We start from the raw sequence: 16968 nt of genomic DNA on the forward strand, positions 1-16968 counted from the left end.
TATCTTTGGCTTAAGAAAACTGCTCTTCTCAGCCAATGGTCATGAACAGAAACCCCACTGGGGTCCACTACAATGGCATCCAATCAAACCCATGAGCTAAATTAAGTAGCCAGTTTGTGCAAGATTCACAAATTTCATTTCATTGCTGAGTTAAAATCCATTAGAGAACAAACTCTAGACACTTGTATTCCAACCCTGAACATGGAAAACAAAACTTACTTTTATTGTAAAGCCAATTAGAAACCTCTTTAAAATGAATGGAAAAGCAATTCATATCTAGTTTTTAATTTAACAGTTTTAATAGCAACATTGTCATTGTAACTATAGATAGGTAATTTCATAATATACATCTTTTCAAAAAGGGGTGGTTTCATGTGTCAGGATGGTCGAGCGGTCTAAGGCGCTGCGTTCAGGTCACAGTCTCCTCTGGAGGCGTGGGTTCAAATCCCACTTCTGACAATGTTATTCATTTTCTTCTTTGCTCTACAGTTTCTATTTCTTGTTACTTGTGAAAAGATTGCCTTTAGAATTAGACAAACACTCACTGCAAATCTCTTTCAATTTACAACATAAAAAATGCATCAATTATTTCATTATTTCCCATGTTGCAATAAAAGATCAGATTGTATTCTCCCTGGATAAAAGAGCTTGAAACCAACCACATATGTGTATATCATATTATATTTATTATTTGATCCACAATTCTTTATTTACAGAGGTAGCAAAATAAAATATCTCACAAATTCAGAATGAGGGCTCCATATCTTTGGCTTAAGAAAACTGCTCTTCTCAGCCAATGGTCATGAACAGAAACCCCACTGGGGTCCACTACAATGGCATCCAATCAAACCCATGAGCTAAATTAAGTAGCCAGTTTGTGCAAGATTCACAAATTTCATTTCATTGCTGAGTTAAAATCCATTAGAGAACAAACTCTAGACACGTGGATTCCAACCCTGAACATGGAAAACAAAACTTACTTTTATTGTAAAGCCAATTAGAAATCTCTTTAAAATGAATGGAAAAGCAATTCATATCTAGTTTTTAAATTAACAGTTTCAATAGCAACATTGTCATTGTAACTATAGATAGGTAATTTCATAATATACATCTTTTCAAAAAGTGGTGGTTTAATGTGTCAGGATGGCCGAGCGGTCTAAGGCGCTGCGTTCAGGTCGCAGACTTCTCTGGAGGCGTGGGTTCAAATCCCACTTCTGACAATGTTATTCATTTTCTTCTTTGCTCTACAGTTTCTATTTCTTGTTACTTGTGAAAAGATTGCCTTTAGAATTAGACAAACACTCACTGCCAATCTCTTTCAATTTACAACATAAAAATGCATCAATTATTTCATTATTTCCCATGTTGCAATAAAAGATCAGATTATATTCTCCCTGGATAAAAGAGCTTGAAACCAACCACATATGTGTATATCATATTAATTTTATTATTTGATCCATAATTCTTTATTTACAGAGGTAGCAAAATAAAATATCTCACAAATTCAGAATGAGGGCTCCATATCTTTGGCTTAAGAAAACTGCTCTTCTCTGCCAATGGTCATGAACAGAAAACCCACTGGGGTCCACTACAATGGCATCCAATCAAACCCATGAGCTAAATTAAGTAGCCAGTTTGTGCAAGATTCACAAATTTCATTTCATTGCTGAGTTAAAATCCATTAGAGAACAAACTCTAGACACTTGGATTCCAACCCTGAACATGGAAAACAAAACTTACTTTTATTGTAAAGCCAACTAGAAACCTCTTTAAAATGAATGGAAAAGCAATTCATATCTAGTTTTTAAATTAACAGTTTTAATAGCAACATTGTCATTGTAACTATAGATGGGTTATTTCATAATATACATCTTTTCAAAAAGTTGTGGTTTCATGTGTCAGGATGGCCGAGCGGTCTAAGGCGCTGCGTTCAGGTTGCAGTCTCCTCTATAGGCGTGGGTTCAAATCCCACTTCTGACAATGTTATTCATTTTCTTCTTTGCTCTACAGTTTCTATTTCTTGTTACTTGTGAAAAGATTGACTTTAGAATTAGACAAACACTCACTGCAAATCTCTTTCAATTTACAACATAAAAAATGCATCAATTATTTCATTATTTCCCATGTTGCAATAAAAGATCAGATTGTATTCTCCCTGGATAAAAGAGCTTGAAACCAACCACATATGTGTATATCATATTATTTTTATTATTTGATCCACAATTCTTTATTTACAGAGGTAGCAAAATAAAATATCTCACAAATTCAGAATGAGGGCTCCATATCTTTGGCTTAAGAAAACTGCTCTTCTCAGCCAATGGTCATGAACAGAAACCCCACTGGAGTCCACTACAATGGCATCCAATCAAACCCATGAGCTAAATTAAGTAGCCAGTTTGTGCAAGATTCACAAATTTCATTTCATTGCTGAGTTAAAATCCATTAGAGAACAAACTCTAGACACTTGGATTCCAATCCTGAACATGGTAAACAAAACTTACTTTTATTGTAAAGCCAATTAGAAACCTCTTTAAAATGAATGGAAAAGCAATTCATATCTAGTTTTTAAATTAACAGTTTTAATAGCAACATTGTCATTGTAACTATAGATAGGTTATTTCATAATATACATCTTTGTAGCCACCTTTGTCTTGACCGATTCTCTGCCTAGACGTCCGTTTAGTCACGCTAAGGCGATAGCTGAGTTTAATCACAGGCAGGCGCGCTGAGGCGATCTAGATACTCAGCATGCATTACACATCTCCACCACTGGGTGGCTAATGCTCCACTAATCCAGTACTTTCGATCGTACAGTATAGCGGCGGATTGATCTACCTGTACCTGTACAGCTCTGGCAATTGGTCAGTGACGACTGTAATGTTAATACTGTAGGCGTAACGGGAGGCGGTGGAAAAAGATGGTGACCTACTGTAGAGTACTGTATGTGTATGGAGACGCAACTAATTGTGTAAAAGGAAGAATGTACAGTACAATGTATAAACACCGTGCTTTTAAAATACATGAGCATCTGAGTTCCCTAAGGCATAATGGGAATGGAGGGCTAGCAGGAGGCGGTGGAAAATACCGTGCTTTACAAATGCGAGTGTCCGAGTCCTCTAAGGCATAAACCAACACCAATGGGGTGGGGGCTGGGTGCTGTTTGCAGTACTTTTACACATGAAATTGTGAATCTCTCATGAGGCATTGTGGGCTAGGGTTGAAGACTCCCACCTCCCACGCTGAGGGTCCAGGGTTCGAGACCTGATGTGCCTTCTTTTTTTTATTGTAATAATACACTATTATTTTATTTTCATTGTAAGACAGTCAATGGAAAGGTGCACACAAGTTACATATAATTCAGAGTACATCTGCAGGAGCGATTCTTTACGCTAAATGCAACTACACAGCGGCAATGAGTAGAAATGAGTGTATTCTGATGCAACAAATTGAGCAAAACAGTACAGTAGATCTTTGGCGTTTGTGTATTGCACAGGACCTGAATTCCCTCCCTGTCTACTGCATGATCTGTGCAAGCTCCCAGGGGGGAAGGGCGATGGAGGTAGGGGGAGACGATGGAAAATACCGTGCCTTTGAAATGCAATTATATGAGCGTCCGAGTCCCCTACGGCATAAACCAACACCAATGGGAAGGAAGTGCCAACCTTTTTTTTTGTGTGTTCCCGTGACATTCACTTTAATATTTTTTTTTCTCTCTAATACATCCAATGGAAGGATGCACACAAGTTTCATATAAATCAGAGTAGATCTGCAGGAGCGATTCTTTACACTAAATGCATCTACACAGCGGTAATGAGTAGAAATGAGTGTATTCTGAGTGAGCAAAACAGTACAGTAGATCTTCGGCATTTGTGTATTGCACAGGACCTGAATTCCCTCCCTGTCCACTGCATGATCTGTGCAGGCTCCCGGGGGGGAAGGGCAATGGGCTAACAGGAGGCTACTGGGGACTCAGACTCAAACAGTACTTGCATTTAAAAAGCACAGTATTTTCCACCGCCTCCCGCTTGCCCATCGCCCTTCCCCCCTGGGATCCTGCATAGGTCATGCAGTAGACAGGGAGGGAGTTATTCACATAAACTAGGGCAAAGCTGCAGGAGCAGTTGTACTGTTTAGGGTCTATGCACCATATGGTATACATACAATTCTGTAGCAGGGCAGACTCAATTGAAATGGCTACCGCCTGTGACTCCTCGCCCAATGGAGGCCCTTGGCTATGGAGCAAGTAACAGCACAGATTTGGTAGGTCACGGGGCAATGCTGAAGGAGCGTCAGAATCCCCTAGCTAAAATACACAGGGGTGATAGGGATAAGTGAGGTCTTTGCGCATAACGATACATCGCAAAGTTCCCCATGGTTTTGATTATGCCTTTTCTTTGAACACGGTATTTTCCACTGCCTCACCCTACCCCCATCCCACTTTCCCCTTCCCCCCCTGGGAGCCTGCAAAGTACATGCAGTAGACAGGGAGGGAGTTCCGATCAGGTTACAAGACATGTGCAACAGTATACTACTGTATGTAGGAAAATCCACTGCCCACTCTGATTTATGTGAAACCTGTGTACACCCTTCCATTGAATGTATAACAAAGAAAAATAATAATAATAAAGTGAATGTTACAGGAACACATTAAAAAAAGGTTGGCACTTCCTTCCCATTGGTGTTGGTTTATGCCTTAGGGGACTCGGACGTTAATACTTGTATTTCAAAAGCACAGTGTTTTCCACCGCCTCTCCCTACCCCCATTGCCCTTCCCCCCTGGGAGCCTGCACAGGTCATGCAGTGGACAGGGAGGGAGTTCAGGTCAGGTACAATACACAAATGCTGAAAATCTACAGTACTGTGTTGCTCAGTTAGTTGCGTTGGAATACACTAATTTATACTCATTACCGCTGTGTATTTGTATATAGCGGAATGAATCGCTGCTGCAGATTTACTTTGATTTATGTGAAACCTGTGTGCACCCTTTCATTGAATGTACAACAAAGAAAAAAAATAATAAAGTGAATGTCACGGGAACATAGAAAACAAAAGGTTGGCACTTTGTGACTCTCAGCATGGGAGGTGGGAGCCTTCATCACTAGGTTGGTATGGAAGGGGAGACAATTAGCTACCAGAGAATACCAACCCCAAGTTTCTGTGACCCCCACAAGGCTCATGGCAAGCGTCGGAACCTATGGTGGGTCTGAATTAACGGTCCCATTATAGTCTATGGGAAAATGGGTCCACTTTGCGTACTGATATCTCTAGTTCTGGGTGTACCAGAGACTCAGGACTTGTACCATACAAAAGAGGAGACTTTTGGCTTTCGGGGCAGACCAACCACTAGTTTATGTGACACTGGGAAGGGAAACGGGAAGCAACCGTGTTTCGGGTCCCCTCCAGTTGTCCGCCTAGCATGCACAGGATACAGGGTTTCTGGCTAGATAGGAAATACTGTACAGAAATGCTAAGCATGGTAATTTGACATCCAGGAACATAGGGAGGAGTTTTTATCTCTCTCCATTATACTTAGAAAAATTACACTTGCCACTGTACGTTACAAGCTGTTTGTGCTAATTAGTACACTAGTAGAACATACTGTACAGAGATACAAAGGACAGTGATTTGGCATCCACGAACTTAGGGAGGAGCTTTAATATCTCCATTGTAATCTATCTAAGTATAATGGAGAGAGATAAAAGCTCCTCCCTAAATTCCTGGATGCCAAATTACTGTCCTTAGTATTTCTGTACTCTATGTTCTACTAGTGTACTAATTATCTGTTTGTGCTAATTAGTACCCTAATAGAAAATACTATGCAAAGATACTAAGGATGGTGATTTGGCAACCAGGAACTTAGGGAGGAGCTTTTATCTCTCTATATTATACATAGAAAGATTAAAATTGCCACTGTACGTTACAAGCTGTTCGTGCTAATTAGTACACTAGTAGAACATACTGTACAGAGATACTAAGTACAGTGATTTGGCATCCACAAACTTAGGGAGGAGCTTTAGTCTCTCCATTGTAATCTATCTAAGTATAATATAGAGAGATAAAAGCTCCTCCCTAAGTTCCTGGTTGCCAAATCACCATCCTTAGTATCTCTGCATAGTATTTTCTATTAGGGTACTAATTAGCACAAACAGCTAATTGGTACCCTAATAGAACATACTGTACAGAGATACTAAGTATGGTGATTTTGTATCCAGGAACTTATTGAGGAGCTTTTATCTCTCTCCATTATACATAGAAAGATTAAACTTGCCACTCTACGTTACAAGCTGTTCGTGCTAATTAGTACACTAGTAGAACATAGAGTACAGAGATACTAAGGACAGTAATTTGGCATCCAGGAATTTAGGGAGGAGCTTTTATCTCTCTCCATTATACTTAGATAGATTACAATGGAGAGATTAAAGCACCTCCCTAAGTTCGTGGATGCCAAATCACTGTACTTAGTATCTCTGTACAGTATGTTCTACTAGTGTACTAATTAGCACGAACAGCTTGTAACGTACAGTGGCAATTTTAATCTTACTATGTATAATATAGAGAGATAAAAGCTCCTCCCTAAGTTCCTGGTTGCCAAATCACCATCCTTAGTATCTCTGCATAGTATTTTCTATTAGGGTACTAATTAGCACAAACAGCTAATTGGTACCCTAATAGAACATACTGTACAGAGATACTAAGTATGGTGATTTTGTATCCAGGAACTTATTGAGGAGCTTTTATCTCTCTCCATTATACATAGAAAGATTAAACTTGCCGCAGTACGTTACAAGCTGTTCGTGCTAATTAGTACCCTAATAGAACATACTGTACAGAGATACGAAGTATGGTGATTTGGCATCCAGTTAAAAGCTGTTCGTGCTAATTAGTATACTAGTAGAACATACTGTACAGAGATACTAAGAATGGTGATTTGGCATCTGGGAACTTCCAGAGGAGCTTTTATCTCTCTCCATTTTACATAGAAAGATTAAACTTGCCGCTGTACTTTACAAGCTGTCCGTGCTAATTAGTACCCTAATAGAAAATACTATACAGAGATACTAAAGACGGTAATTTGGCACCCAGGAATTTAGGGAGGAGCTTTTATCTCTCTCCATTATACTTAGAAAGATTAAATGGAGAGAGATAAAAGCTCCTCCCTAAGTTCGTGGATGCCAAATCACTGTCCTTAGTATCTCTGTACAGTATGTTCTACTAGTGTACTAATTAGCACAAACAGCTTGTAACGTACAGTGGCAAGTGTAATTTTTCTAAGTATAATGGAGAGAGATAAAAGCTCCTCCCTAAATTCCTGGATGCCAAATTACTGTCCTTAGTATCTCTGTACTCTATGTTCTACTAGTGTACTAATTAGCTGTTTGTGCTAATTAGTACCCTAATAGAAAATACTATGCAAAGATACTAAGGATGGTGATTTGGCAACCAGGAACTTAGGGAGGAGCTTTTATCTCTCTATATTATACATAGAAAGATTAAAATTGCCACTGTACGTTACAAGCTGTTCGTGCTAATTAGTACACTAGTAGAACATACTGTACAGAGATACTAAGTACAGTGATTTGGCATCCACAAACTTAGGGAGGAGCTTTAATCTCTCCATTGTAATCTATCTAAGTATAATGGAGAGAGATAAAAGCTCCTCCCTAAATTCCTGGATGCCAAATTACTGTCCTTAGTATCTCTGTACTCTATGTTCTACTAGTGTACTAATTAGCACAAACAGCTTGTAACGTAGAGTGGCAAGTTTAATCTTTCTATGTATAATGGAGAGAGATAAAAGCTCCTCAGTAAGTTCCTAGATGCCAAATCACCATCCTTAGTATCTCTGTACAGTATGTTCTACTAGTGTATTAATTAGCACGAACAGCTTGTAACGTACAGTTGCAAGTTTAATCTTTCTATGTATAATGGAGAGAGATAAAAGCTCCTCAGTAAGTTCCTGGATGCCAAATCACCGTCCTTAGTATCTGTGTACAGTATGTTTTACTAGTGTACTAATTAGCACAAACAGCTTGTAACGTACAGCGGTAAGTTTAATCTTTCTATGTATAATGGACAGAGACAAAAGCTCCTCAGTAAGTTCCTGGTTGCCAAATCACCGTACTTAGTATCTCTGTACAGTATATTCTATTAGGGTACTAATTAGCTGTTTGTGCTAATTAGTACCCTAATAGAAAATACTATGCAGAGATACTAAGTTTGGTGATTTGGCAACCAGGAATTTAGGGAGAAGCTTTTATCTCTCAATATTATACATAGAAAGATTAAAATTGCCACTGTGTGTTACATGCTGTACGTGCTAATTAGTACACTAGTAGAACATACTGTACATAGATACTAAGTACAGTGATTTGGCATCCAGGAACTTAGGGAGGAGCTTTTATCTCTCTCCGTTGTAATCTTTCTAAGTACAGTGGAGAGAGATAAAAGCTCCTCCCTAAGTTCGTGGATGCCAAATCACTGTCCGTAGTATCTCTGTACAGCATGTTCTTCTAGTGTACTAATTAGCACGAGCAGCTTGTAACATACAGTGGCAGGTTTGATCTTTCTCCTCCGTAAATTCCTGGTTGCCAAATCACCGTCTTTAGTATCTCTGTATAGTATTTTCTATTAGGGTACTAGTTAGCACGAACAGCTAATTAGTACCCTAATAGAACATACTGTACAGAGATACTAAGTACGGTGATTTGGCACCCAGGAACTTACTGAGGAGCTTTTATCTCTCTCCATTATACATAGAAATATTAAACCTGCCATGTACGTTACAAGCTGTTCATGCTAATTAGTACCCTAATAGGACATACTGTACAGAGATACTAAGTTCGGTGATTTGGCATTCCGTTAATAGCCGTTTGTGCTAATTAGTACACTAGTAGAACATACTGTACAGAGATACTAAGGGCGGTGATTTGGCATCTAGGAACTTTCAGAGGAGCTTTTATCTCTCTCCATTATACATAGAAATATTAAACTTGCCACTGTACGTTACAAGCTGTTCATGCTAATTAGTACACTAGTAGAACATAGAATACAGATATACTAAAGACTGTAATTTGGCACCCAGGAACTTAGGGAGGAGCTTTTATCTCTCTCCATTATACTTAGAAAGATTACAGTGGATAGAGATTAAAGCTCCTCCCTAAGTTCGTGGATGCCAAATTACCATGCTTAGCATTTCTGTACAGTATTTCCTATCTAGCCAGAAACCCTGCATCCTGTGCAAGCTAGGCGGATAACTGGAGGGGACCCGAAACACGGTTGCTTCCCGTTTCCTTTTCCAGTGTCACACAAACTAGTGGTTGGTCTGCCCCGAAAGCCAAGAGTCTCCTCTTTTGTATGGTTCCAGTCCTGAGTCTCTGGGACACCCAGAACCAGAGATATCAGTATGCAAAGTGGACCCATTTTCCCATAGACTATAATGGGCCCGTTAATTCAGACCCACCATGGGTTCCGACGCTTGCCATGAGCCTTGTGGGAGTCACAGAAACTTGGGGTTTATACCCTCCGGTAGCTAATTGTCTCCCCTTCCATACCAACCTAGCAATGAAGGCTCCCACCTCCCACGCTGAGAGTCCCAAAGTGCCAACCTTTTTTTTCTATGTTCCCGTGACATTCACTTTATTATTTTTTTTTCTTTGTTGTACATTCAATGAAAGGGTGCACACAGGTTTCACATAAATCAGATTACTGTAGGTGGAGGATTTTCCTACATACAGTAGTATACTGTTGCACATGTCTTGTAACCTGATCGGAACTCCCTCCCTGTCTACTGCATGTACTTTGCAGGCTCCCAGGGGGGAAGGGGAAAGTGGGATGGGGGTAGGGCGAGGCAGTGGAAAATACCGTGTTCAAAGAAAAGGCATAATCAAAACCATGGGGTACTTTGCGGTGTATCGTTATGTGCATTGACCTCGCTTATCCCTATCACCCCTGTGTATTTTAGCTAGGGGATTCTGACGCTCCTTCAGCATTGCCCCGTGACCTACCAAATCTGTGCTGTTACTTGCTCCATAGCCGAGTGCCTCCATGGAGCTAGCAGTCACAGGCGGTAGCCATTTCAATTGAGTTTGCCCTGCTATAGAATTGTATGTGTACCGTAAAGTGCATAGAACCTTGACAGTAGAAACTCTCCTGCAGCTTTGCCCTGCTTTATGTAAAACTTGTGTTTTGTCAGTTTGCCATGCGATCGAGCCCGGTGTAACGTAATGTGCATAGACCTCACTTATCTCTATCGCCCCTGTGTATTTTGGCTAGGGGATTGTGACGCTCCTTCAGCATTGCCCCGTAGCCTGCAAAATCTGTGCTGTTATTTGCTCCATAGCTGAGTGCCTCCTAGGAGCTAGGAGTCACAGGCGGTAGCCATTTCAATTGAGTCTGCCCTGCTATAGAATTGTATGTGTACCGTACGGTGCATAGAACCTTTACAGTAGAAACTCTCCTGCAGCTTTGCCCTGCTTTATGTAAAACTTGTGTTTTGTCAGTTTGCTATGCGATCGAGCCCGGTGCAACTGAATGTGCATAGACCTCGCTTATCTCTATCGCCCCTGTGTATTTTGGCTAGGGGATTGTGACGCTCCTTCAGCATTGCCCCGTAGCCATCGCTGCCTGCCACGAGGTGGGGGTTCAGGGGTAATGGTCATTTTGCCAGTGTGCTATGCGATTGAGTCCGGTGTACCGTAATGTGCAGACCTAGCTTATCCCTATCGCCCCTGTGTATTTTAGCTAGGGGATTGTGACGCTCCTTCAGCATTGCCCCATAGCCTGTAAAATCTGGACTGTTACTTGCTCCGTAGCCTAGGGCCTCTGTGGGGCAAGGAGTCATAGGTGGTAGCCATTTCTATTGAGTCTGCCCAGCTACAGAATTGTATGTGTACTGTACGGTGCATAGAACCTTAACAGTAGAACCGCTCATGCAGCTTTGCCCTGGTTTATGTGAATAAAAAAAATAATAAAGTGTCTGGAAAAAACTAACATGCATTTGTACTTTAGGAATCGAACTCAGGACTCTGAGTATAGGAAGCGGAACACTTCACCACTTCGCCACAGACAGATGAATAAATCCATTGGTTTTGATTATGCTGTAATGACTACGGGATTAGGACGCTAACATACTGTACAAAATTCCTAATCTCAAGAGGCAATAGTGAACTTCTAACACGTCCATTTGCGACAGTGTACACTACTGGTTTTCTGTTGTTTTGTCTGCGGGACTTGGACGCTCACATATTCATAAAGTACTGTAGATGGATCATATACTGTATGCTGTACTATCTGTGTCTGTATCGTATATACTGTATTAAATAATGCAGCGTAATGAGTATTTACTGTATGCAGCGTAATGAGACTCCTTAGTAAAGTAGTCCTTATTATATATTTCAGTATTGTATTTTACGGGAGACCACACACATGCTCAGTGGTGATTGTAAAAAGCGACATCTGGTGGCTGATCGCAGGTATTACATGTAAAGGTAACGACAAACGCTCTGTCTGTCTCCGTGCAATTAGGTACGCCTCTCTGTGACTAGGCGCGCCTCCCTACGCTGCGTATGCTCGATCGGGACAAACGCCTCAGCCAGTCAAGATAAAGGTGGCTACATCTGTAGTTTTTAAATTAACAGTTTTAATAGCAACATTGTCATTGTAACTATAGATAGGTAATTTCATAATATACATCTTTTCAAAAAGTAGTGGTTTCATGTGTCAGGATGGCCGAGCGGTCTAAGGCGCTGCGTTCAGGTCGCAGTCTTCTCTGGAGGCGTGGGTTCAAATCCCACTTCTGACAATGTTATTCATTTTCTTCTTTGCTCTACAGTTTCTATTTCTTGTTACTTGTGAAAAGATTGACTTTAGAATTAGACAAACACTCACTGCAAATCTCTTTCAATTTACAACATAAAAAATGCATCAAATATTTCATTAGTTCCCATGTTGCAATAAAAGATCAGATTGTATTCTCCCTGGATAAAAGAGCTTGAAACCAACCACATATGTGTATATCATATTATTTTTATTAATTGATCCACAATTCTTTATTTACAGAGATAGCAAAATAAAATCTCTCACAAATTCAGAATGAGGGCTCCATATCTTTGGCTTAAGAAAACTGCTCTTCTCAGCCAATGGTCATGTACATGAAACCCCACTGGGGTCCACTACAATGGCATCCAATCAAACCCATGAGCTAAATTAAGTAGCCAGTTTGTGCAAGATTCACAAATTTCATTTCATTGCTGAGTTAAAATCCATTAGAGAACAAACTCTAGACACTTGTATTCCAACCTTGAACATGGAAAACAAAACTTACTTTTATTGTAAAGCCAATTAGAAACCTCTTTAAAATGAATGGAAAAGCAATTCATATCTAGTTTTTAAATTAATAGTTTTAATAGCAACATTGTCATTGTAACTATAGATAGGTAATTTCATAATATACATCTTTTAAAAAAGCGGTGGTTTCATGTGTCAGGATGGCCGAGCGGTCTAAGGCGCTGCGTTCAGGTTGCAGTCTCCTCTGGAGGCGTGGGTTCAAATCCCACTTCTGACAATGTTATTCATTTTCTTCTTTGCTCTACAGTTTCTATTTTTTGTTACTTGTGAAAAAATTGCCTTTAGAATTAGACAAACACTCACTGCAAATCTCTTTCAATTTACAACATAAAAAAATGCATCAATTATTTCATTATTTCCCATGTTGCAATAAAAGATCAGATTGTATTCTCCCTGGATAAAAGAGCTTGAAACCAACCACATATGTGTATATCATATTATTTTTATTATTTGATCCACAATTCTTTATTTACAGAGGTAGCAAAATAAAATATCTCACAAATTCAGAATGAGGGCTCCATATCTTTGGCTTAAGAAAACTGCTCTTCTCAGCCAATGGTCATGAACAGAAACCCCACTGGGGTCCACTACAATGGCATCCAATCAAACCCATGAGCTAAATTAAGTAGCCAGTTTGTGCAAGATTCACAAATTTCATTTCATTGCTGAGTTAAAATCCATTAGAGAACAAACTCTAGACACTTGGATTCCAACCCTGAACATGGAAAACAAAACTTACTTTTATTGTAAAGCCAATTAGAAACCTCTTTAAAATGAATGGAAAAGCAATTCATATCTAGTTTTTAAATTAACAGTTTTAATAGCAACATTGTCATTGTAACTATAGATAGGTTATTTCATAATATACATCTTTTCAAAAAGTGGTGGTTTCATGTGTCAGGATGGCCGAGCGGACTAAGGTGTTGCGTTCAGGTCGCAGTCTCCTCTGGAGGTGTGGGTTCAAATCCCACTTCTGACAATGTTATTCATTTTCTTCTTTGCTCTACAGTTTCTATTTCTTGTTACTTGTGAAAAGATTGCCTTTAGAATTAGACAAACACTCACTGCAAATCTCTTTCAATTTACAACATAAAAAATGAATAAATTATTTCATTATTTCCCATGTTGCAATAAAAGATCAGATTGTATTCTCCCTGGATAAAAGAGCTTGAAACCAACCACATATGTGTATATCATATTATTTTTATTATTTGATCCACAATTCTTTATTTACAGAGGTAGCAAAATAAAATATCTCACAAATTCAGAATGAGGGCTCCATATCTTTGGCTTAAGAAAACTGCTCTTCTCAGCCAATGGTCATGAACAGAAACCCCACTGGGGTCCACTACAATGGCATCCAATCAAACCCATGAGCTAAATTAAGTAGCCAGTTTGTGCAAGATTCACAAATTTCATTTCATTGCTGAGTTAAAATCCATTAGAGAACAAACTCTAGACACTTGGATTCCAACCCTGAACATGGAAAACAAAACTTACTTTTATTGTAAAGCCAATTAGAAACCTCTTTAAAATGAATGGAAAAGCAATTCATATCTAGTTTTTAAATTAACAGTTTTAATAGCAACATTGTCATTGTAACTATAGATAGGTTATTTCATAATATACATCTTTTCAAAAAGTGGTGGTTTCATGTGTCAGGATGGCCGAGCAGACTAAGGTGTTGCGTTCAGGTTGCAGTCTCCTCTGGAGGTGTGGGTTCAAATCCCACTTCTGACAATGTTATTCATTTTCTTCTTTGCTCTACAGTTTCTATTTCTTGTTACTTGTGAAAAGATTGCCTTTAGAATTAGACAAACACTCACTGCAAATCTCTTTCAATTTACAACATAAAAAATGAATCAATTATTTCATTATTTCCCATGTTGCAATAAAAGATCAGATTGTATTCTCCCTGGATAAAAGAGCTTGAAACCAACCACATATGTGTATATCATATTATTTTTATTATTTGATCCACAATTCTTTATTTACAGAGGTAGCAAAATAAAATATCTCACAAATTCAGAATGAGGGCTCCATATCTTTGGCTTAAGAAAACTGCTCTTCTCAGCCAATGGTCATGAACAGAAACCCCACTGGGGTCCACTACAATGGCATCCAATCAAACCCATGAGCTAAATTAAGTAGCCAGTTTGTGCAAGATTCACAAATTTCATTTCATTGCTGAGTTAAAATCCATTAGAGAACAAACTCTAGACACTTGGATTCCAACCCTGAACATGGAAAACAAAACTTACTTTTATTGTAAAGCCAATTAGAAACCTCTTTAAAATGAATGGAAAAGCAATTCATATCTAGTTTTTAAATTAACAGTTTTAATAGCAACATTGTCATTGTAACTATAGATAGGTTATTTCATAATATACATCTTTTCAAAAAGTAGTGGTTTCATGTGTCAGGATGGCCGAGCGGACTAAGGTGTTGCGTTCAGGTCGCAGTCTCCTCTGGAGGTGTGGGTTCAAATCCCACTTCTGACAATGTTATTCATTTTCTTCTTTGCTCTACAGTTTCTATTTCTTGTTACTTGTGAAAAGATTGCCTTTAGAATTAGACAAACACTCACTGCAAATCTCTTTCAATTTACAACATAAAAAATGCATCAATTATTTCATTATTTCCCATGTTGCAATAAAAGATCAGATTGTATTCTCCCTGGATAAAAGAGCTTGAAACCAACCACATATGTGTATATCATATTATTTTTATTATTTGATCCACAATTCTTTATTTACAGAGGTAGCAAAATAAAATATCTCACAAATTCAGAATGAGGGCTCCATATCTTTGGCTTAAGAAAACTGCTCTTCTCAGCCAATGGTCATGAACAGAAACCCCACTGGGGTCCACTACAATGGCATCCAATCAAACCCATGAGCTAAATTAAGTAGCCAGTTTGTGCAAGATTCACAAATTTCATTTCATTGCTGAGTTAAAATCCATTAGAGAACAAACTCTAGACACTTGGATTCCAACCCTGAACATGGAAAACAAAACTTACTTTTATTGTAAAGCCAACTAGAAACCTCTTTAAATGAATGGAAAAGCAATTCATATCTAGTTTTTAAATTAACAGTTTTAATAGCAACATTGTCATTGTAACTATAGATAGGTTATTTCATAATATACATCTTTTCAAAAAGCAGTGGTTTCATGTGTCAGGATGGCCGAGCGGTCTAAGGCACTGCGTTCAGGTTGCAGTCTTCTCTGGAGGCGTGGGTTCAAATCCCACTTCTGACAATGTTATTAATTTTCTTCTTTGCTCTACAGTTTCTATTTCTTGTTACTTATGAAAAGATTGCCTTTAGAATTAGACAAACACTCACTGCAAATCTCTTTCAATTTACAACATAAAAAATGCATCAATTATTTCATTATTTCCCATGTTGCAATAAAAGATCAGATTGTATTCTCCCTGGATAAAAGAGCTTGAAACCAACCACATATGTGTATATCATATTATTTTTATTAATTGATCCACAATTCTTTATTTACAGAGGTAGCAAAATAAAATATCTCACAAATTCAGAATGAGGGCTCCATATCTTTGGCTTAAGAAAACTGCTCTTCTCAGCCATTGGTCATGAACAGAAACCCCACTGGGGTCCACTACAATGGCATCCAATCAAACCCATGAGCTAAATTAAGTAGCCAGTTTGTGCAAGATTCACAAATTTCATTTCATTGCTGAGTTAAAATCCATTAGAGAACAAACTCTAGACACTTGGATTCCAACCCTGAACATGGAAAACAAAACTTACTTTTATTGTAAAGCCAACTAGAAACCTCTTTAAAATGAATGGAAAAGCAATTCATATCTAGTTTTTAAAATAACAGTTTTAATAGCAACATTGTCATTGTTATGACAATGGTTATTTCATAATATGCATCTTTTCAAAACACAGTGGTTTAATGTGTCAGGATGGCCGAGCGGTCTAAGGCGCTGCGTTCAGGTCGCAGTCTCCTCTGGAGGCTTGGGTTCAAATCCCACTTCTTTCATGTGTCAGGATGTCCGAGCGTTACAATTACATTGTCATTGTAACGATAGATAGGTTATTTCATAATATACATCTTTTCAAAAAGCAGTGGTTTCATGTGTCAGGATGGCCGAGCGGTCTAAGGCGCTGCGTTTAGGTCGCAGTCTCCTCTAGAGGCGTGGGTTCAAATCCCACTTCTAACAATGTTATTCATTTTCTTCTTTGCTCTACAGTTTCTATTTCTTGTTACTTATGAAAAGATTGACTTTAGAATTAGACAAACACTCACTGCAAATCTCTTTCAATTTACAACATAAAAAATACATCAATTATTTCATTATTTCCCATGTTGCAATAAAAGATCAGATTGTATTCTCCCTGGATAAAAGAGCTTGAAACCAACCACATATGTGTATATCATATTATTTTTATTATTTGATCCACAATTCTTTATTTACAGAGGTAGCAAAATACAATATCTCACAAATTCAGAATGAGGGCTCCATATCTTTGGCTTAAGAAAACTGCTCTTCTCAGCCTATGGTCATGAACAGAAACCCCACTGGGGTCCACTACAATGGCATCCAATCAAACCCATGAGCTAAATTAAGTAGCCAGTTTGTGC

General features: G+C 38.6%; 10 non-coding genes across 10 annotated transcripts; all 10 read left to right on the plus strand.

Moving 5' to 3' along the window:
- The first annotated feature begins 376 nt into the window (after positions 1-376).
- Positions 377-459, plus strand: TRNAL-CAG (transfer RNA leucine (anticodon CAG)). The gene has a single exon. It is a non-coding gene; the product is annotated as a tRNA-Leu (tRNA).
- A 678-nt stretch (positions 460-1137) lies between these two features.
- Positions 1138-1220, plus strand: TRNAL-CAG (transfer RNA leucine (anticodon CAG)). Its single transcript has one exon. It is a non-coding gene; the product is annotated as a tRNA-Leu (tRNA).
- A 677-nt stretch (positions 1221-1897) lies between these two features.
- On the plus strand, positions 1898-1980 carry TRNAL-CAG (transfer RNA leucine (anticodon CAG)). The gene has a single exon. It is a non-coding gene; the product is annotated as a tRNA-Leu (tRNA).
- Positions 1981-11717: 9737 nt separating this feature from the next.
- On the plus strand, positions 11718-11800 carry TRNAL-CAG (transfer RNA leucine (anticodon CAG)). Its single transcript has one exon. It is a non-coding gene; the product is annotated as a tRNA-Leu (tRNA).
- Positions 11801-12479: 679 nt separating this feature from the next.
- Positions 12480-12562, plus strand: TRNAL-CAG (transfer RNA leucine (anticodon CAG)). The gene has a single exon. It is a non-coding gene; the product is annotated as a tRNA-Leu (tRNA).
- Positions 12563-13241: 679 nt separating this feature from the next.
- TRNAL-CAG (transfer RNA leucine (anticodon CAG)) lies at positions 13242-13324 on the plus strand. The gene has a single exon. It is a non-coding gene; the product is annotated as a tRNA-Leu (tRNA).
- Positions 13325-14002: 678 nt separating this feature from the next.
- TRNAL-CAG (transfer RNA leucine (anticodon CAG)) lies at positions 14003-14085 on the plus strand. Its single transcript has one exon. It is a non-coding gene; the product is annotated as a tRNA-Leu (tRNA).
- A 678-nt stretch (positions 14086-14763) lies between these two features.
- On the plus strand, positions 14764-14846 carry TRNAL-CAG (transfer RNA leucine (anticodon CAG)). Its single transcript has one exon. It is a non-coding gene; the product is annotated as a tRNA-Leu (tRNA).
- A 677-nt stretch (positions 14847-15523) lies between these two features.
- On the plus strand, positions 15524-15606 carry TRNAL-CAG (transfer RNA leucine (anticodon CAG)). The gene has a single exon. It is a non-coding gene; the product is annotated as a tRNA-Leu (tRNA).
- An 857-nt stretch (positions 15607-16463) lies between these two features.
- Positions 16464-16546, plus strand: TRNAL-UAG (transfer RNA leucine (anticodon UAG)). The gene has a single exon. It is a non-coding gene; the product is annotated as a tRNA-Leu (tRNA).
- The last annotated feature ends 422 nt before the right edge of the window (positions 16547-16968 follow it).

The sequence above is a fragment of the Pseudophryne corroboree genome, chromosome 1, assembly GCF_028390025.1.
Source record: "Pseudophryne corroboree isolate aPseCor3 chromosome 1, aPseCor3.hap2, whole genome shotgun sequence".
Taxonomy (NCBI): Eukaryota; Metazoa; Chordata; class Amphibia; order Anura; family Myobatrachidae; genus Pseudophryne; species Pseudophryne corroboree.